The 5,415-nt window shown below is 37.8% G+C and overlaps 1 non-coding gene across 1 annotated transcript; it reads left to right on the forward strand.

Annotated features, from left to right (window-relative positions):
* The first annotated feature begins 4,355 nt into the window (after positions 1–4,355).
* On the forward strand, positions 4,356–4,487 carry LOC111759594 (small nucleolar RNA SNORA51). The gene has a single exon (XR_002793526.1). It is a non-coding gene; the product is annotated as a small nucleolar RNA SNORA51 (small nucleolar RNA).
* The last annotated feature ends 928 nt before the right edge of the window (positions 4,488–5,415 follow it).

Below are 5,415 nucleotides of genomic sequence, written 5' to 3' on the forward strand. Positions count from 1 at the left end.
AGCTGCAAGTAATAATCATAGTGGAAAAGAGGTAAAAATTAAATTTGTTCAGACACAGCAGAACTACTGTGAATTCAAAAAACAACTTCCAAGAATTTCTAAATACATAGTATCAGTCTTTAATTAATATAGTTTATCTTGTAATTTTAGGGATTTATTGATACTGACAGAAACATTTGCAAATAACTTAGAAAATTTCATAACATATTATGCATCTCAAAGGATTTCATTCAGTTTTCCTTTTTTTAAATTTTCAACTGCAATTAATAATTTCTTCAAATCTCTTAGTATTCTGAGATAGAGTATACTTAAGAGATTGTTGGAAATTCTCAAAAGAACGATTTAAGAAAGCAGATATGAACAAAGATGAACTTTGTAGTATTATGTTATTTTCTTTCACTCACATAAATTTTGAACAAGGTCCATCTCTGTTTTTGATTACACCTAAATACTTCTCATTTTTATTCAACATCAAGAGATATTAATGTGGGTGCATCAAATCAGAGTTTGGGTTCTTTGAAACTATCAGATTATTTTTTTCCAAATATTTGGGGTTTGATAAAACCCAAAATGCATGCAAGAAGCACTTTTTCCATTAATTATTAAACCCATGTGCATTTTGAGGAAAATTTGATCCATATGGGTTCTGGTTCATTTATGCTTTGCTCATCAAAATACTTTTTCTTAAAGTCCATGTCCAAGAAATCTTTTGAGCCCCGTTAAGTTTTTTGAGCTTTGCCAGGAGCAAACAAAGTTGAACACCAAATTTTCAAGTTGGTTTGAAACCCTATACTTCTGGAGCATTAGTGGGTTCTAAACTTGGATTAAACACATGTTCTTATCCCTAATAGATTGGATGTACCTTCAGAAGGACAGAAAGCAAAGTCACATATATATCAACAAAGGTACCAGAAAATCCCAACATGCATTATGATTCATTAAAAATGAATTTTATTATTTTGGTTTGAGTACACATATACAGGTATGTTCCATAGATTCAGAATGGAAGGTAAAGAGGCGACCAAAGTAGGTAACAACAACAACAGCAACAAAAACAATAAAAGGAAAGAACAAATAGCTAAAGCATATATTTTTTCATAGAAAATGAAATAGGTATTATTATCTAAAATGTGAAATCCTAGTATTTGGATAACAATCCCCAGATATTGGGACTTGGATGAGAACAAACTTTTATGGGAAACTTGCAATTTCCTTTTGCTAGGGAAAAGTAGGAATGTGATCCATGATACTCTGTTTTTTGTAACTCTTCCTTTTAAAGCATCATATTAAGAAATTTTTTGCTTTATTTTTCCTTTTTCCTTTTGTCTTTTTCTCCACTCTAGAACAAAATGCCAAGCCAAATTGATGTCATAAGTAAATATGGGTTGAATTTTAAGTATTTGATTGAATTGGATTGTTAGTCCCCAAAGTTCCAGAGTAGGATATATTCAAAAGATTATCATAGATAAAATAGTAAGTTATATATGGAAGTCAGAGAAAATATTCTTTTAAGGCTGTCATGATTGTGGTTGTGTTAGAGAAAGAGTCCTTATCTTTTTTTTTTTTTAATCCTCCCCCTTGTGTCTTGCTTGCTGTCTGCTCTGTGTCCATTCGCTGTACGTTCTTCTGTGTGCCTGTATTTATTTTTTTCCCATCCCCCCTTGCGGTTTGCTTGTTGTCTGCTCTCTCTGTCCATTCGCTGTGCACTCTTCTGTGCTTTTACTTGTCTCCCTTTTTGTTGTATCACCTTGCTAAGCCGGCTGTCCGCAGTGCTTGCGGGCCAGGCTGCACTCTGTGGCGCTTGTAGGCTGGCAGCTCTCCTTGGCTTGTGGGCGAGCCTGCCTTCATAAGGAGGCCCCAGGACGTGAACCCAGGGCCTCCCATATGGTAGATGGGAGCCCAAATGATTGAGCCACAGGCACTTCCCAAGAGTCCTTATCTTTTAGAGATCTGTACTGAAGTATGTGTAGATGAAATGACACACTCTCTGAGATTTACTTTAAAATACATTGGGAGATAAAGAAATGGGTACAGGTTAAGACAAAGCAAGATAAATGTCCAAACTGAATGTTGGGTGCAATGGTGTTCATTATACCATTGTGTCTCCTTTTGTTTATGTTTTGAACATTTCCTATGCCACGTTCTTGGGGCCAACTTCAGCCATTTTTGTAGTAACCCCTTAAACATCACCTGGCTTCAACTGTATCATGAATCTTTCCTGCCCTGTGGGACCTCTACAAGAGCCTCCTATGTCATTCTGATGCAAGGGCAAATTTGAAAGTGTGAGGAAGTTAAGACTCCATGAGACAATCCTTGACTAATTGGGGGGCAGAAGCTGCTGGACAGTTTCCCTTGTGGGATTGCATCCCACAGTGTGATCCACTTAATAACATACACTTGAATGGGAGTTCTTCTTTCTCTGTGGCACGCTTCCTGGTTTTCCTCTCTTGTTCCTTAGGATCACTTTCTAAAGTAAACTACTTGCATCAAGCCCTTGTAATAAATTCTAAATGTGTATAGTCTTAGCCCAAGATCTTGTCTCAGGCTAAGGCTATTTATGTTTCAAATTTTTCATAAAAAAAGTTTAAAAAAAAAAACTTTATATGTTACCCTTTTAGATATATGTAATAAGATCTAAATTTTATTTAAAAATACATGTACAGAAGAAGGAAGAAGATGGCAGCAGAGTAGGGAGCTCTAAGAGTAAGTTTGTCCTACAAGGCAGTTAGTAATCAGCCAGATCTATTTAAATCTCCGTTTTGGAGGGCTATGGAGATCAGATTAACAAGTAAACCACCCTTGGAAGAAAGTGAGGGACAGGCTATTTGTGGTGAAGATCCTTGAGTAGAACTCTCCATGTAGTGGAGGCCCGTGGCCATCCTCAACTGGTGAGGCAGGCTGTCTTGGGAGCCACTCCCTGGCTGGAATTCAAAGCTCCATTTCCCAAAACCAGGTAGGAGGAGATGGTTGGGCATAGACTTTGGCTACTGACTAGCAAATTTGGCTAACTAGATTCCTAAGTTTAGACCTGGCTAAGTAAGAAACTGGCAACTTCCAGTTTAACTCTGTCCTGGGTAGGAATGGAGGTGGGGCTGATTGAAAAATCACAATGGCTTCCTAAGGATCAGATTCTTTCTGCCCAGGTCAAATAATGCCTCAGCCTGGGCTGGGGAGGGAGAGGGGCAGAACTTCATCAATCTCTCAGAGCAACTAAAAGCTATTTTAGCCTACATGGCTTAGTGTACAGCCCACACCCTGGGCTGCATCCCTGCCCATGGCAGAGAAGGAAGGTGGGTGTAGCTCCATCAATCTCTTTAGCTTCAGGCAGTTTCAGCCTATGGAGCTTAGAGCATCATTAGCACTCTCAGGTCCCATCCTGCGCCTGGCAGGGGAGAAAGGTGGGCAGAGTGTCATTAGTCCCTCCAAGCAACTGCAGAAAATTTCAGCCTGCAGTTTAGATTACACCTGTACCCTTGGCACCAACCCCACTCCCAGTATGGGAGAAAAGTGTATAGAATTTCAGAAGTTTCTTAGGACAGCACAGTCAGTCTCAGTCTACATGGCTCAGATTACCTCCTGCACCCTCAGCTCCAACCCCACCCTGGTAGGGGAGAAAGGGAAGGAATTAGATGAATAACAACTGAAAAAAATCTGATTAACTAAATATGTGCTACTATAAAGTTCCAAAATAAGTTGAAACAAGTGTCAAAGTGTTGCTTTAGCACAAAGCCAATCAACAGAAAGCTCTAGGTTAAAGAGAGAAACTAAGCCCAGAATAAATATTTCAAGAACATAAGATGCTGAGACACCAGCAAAAAATTACAAGCCATACTGAGAGACAGGAAGATATGGCTCAATCAATGGAAAAAATTAAACCTCCAGATGACACAGGATTTGAAACAACTAACCACAGTTCAAACAAGTCTTAATAAATTCAATGAGATGGCTAAAGAGATTAAGGAAACTAAGAAGGCAATGCATGAGCATAAAGAAGAAATTGAAAACATTCAAAGAAAAATAACGGATCTTCTTGGAATGAAAGGCATGAGAAATGAAATAAAAAGTCACTGGCTTATAGCAGCAAATTTGAAGAGGCAGAAGAAAGGATCAGTGAACTTGAAGACAAGGTGTCTGAAATTGAACAAACAAAATCAGATAGAGAAAAGTATAGAAAAAATGAAGAGGGTCTCAGAAAACTGAGCAACAGCATGAAGTGCTCAAACATATGTGTCATCTGTGTCCCAGAAGGAGAAGAGAAGGGAAAAGGTCTAGAAGGAATATTTGAGGTAATAAGGATAGAAAATTTCCCACATCTTTTTAAAGGCATAGATATCTATGTCCAAGAAGCACAATGTGGCCTTCTGGTGCTTACCACAGGATGTGTTCTTGCATTGACTGTATAGAAAAAGGAGGCAGAGTGAGCTGGCCCCATATACATCTCAGCCCAGACCTTGTGCCTGGTCTAAATTGTGAATGGGGAAACATGGAGGAAGAAAAAGAGGACAATGTACTCCAATCCAAATTAACCCAAATAGATCTACTCCAAGACACTTACTAATGAGAATGTCAAATGCCAAAGATAAAGAGAGAGTTCTGAGAGCAGCAAGAGAAAAATGATTCATCATACACAAGGAATCCCCAATAAGATTTTTCATTAGAAACCATGGAGGCAAGAAGGCAGTGGTATGATATATTTAAGATTCTGAAAGAGAAAAACTTCCAGCCAAGAATTTTATAACTTGCAAAATTGTCCTTCAAAAATGAGGGTGAGTTTAGAATATTCACAGATAAACAGAAGCTGAGAGACTTCATCATCAAGAGACCAGCTTTACTAGAAACCCTAAAGGGAGTGCTGCAGCCTGAAAGGAATAGACAGGAGAGAGAGATTTGGAAGAGAGTCTACAAAGGATGATCATTAGTAAAATTAAAAGTGTAAAAAGAGTAATGAAAATAAGATATGACATATAAAAACCAAAGGACAAAAGGGTGAAATAAGTATAGGCTTTAAAGTAATAACATTGAGTGTCAATGGATTAAACTCCCCTATCAAAAGACATAAACAGGCAGAATGGATTAAAAAAATATGAGCTATCTTTGTGCTACCTATGAGACACTCATCTTAGGCTGAAGGATACAAATAGGTTGAAAGTGAAAGGCAGGAAAAGGATACTTCATATGTATAGTTGACAGAAAAGGGGCTGGTGTAGCTATACTAATATTGGATAAAATAGATGTCAAAGTAAAGGTGTTATAAGAGACAAAGAAGGACATTATATATTATTAAAGGTGCAATCCACCAAAAAGAAATAACAGTCATAAATATCTATGTTCCTAATCAGGGTGCTCCAAAATACATGTTGCAAATGCCGGCAAAACTGAAGGGAGAAATAAACATCTCTACAATGATAGTTGGAG

This window comes from Dasypus novemcinctus, chromosome 17, assembly GCF_030445035.2.
Source record: "Dasypus novemcinctus isolate mDasNov1 chromosome 17, mDasNov1.1.hap2, whole genome shotgun sequence".
NCBI lineage: Eukaryota > Metazoa > Chordata > Mammalia > Cingulata > Dasypodidae > Dasypus > Dasypus novemcinctus.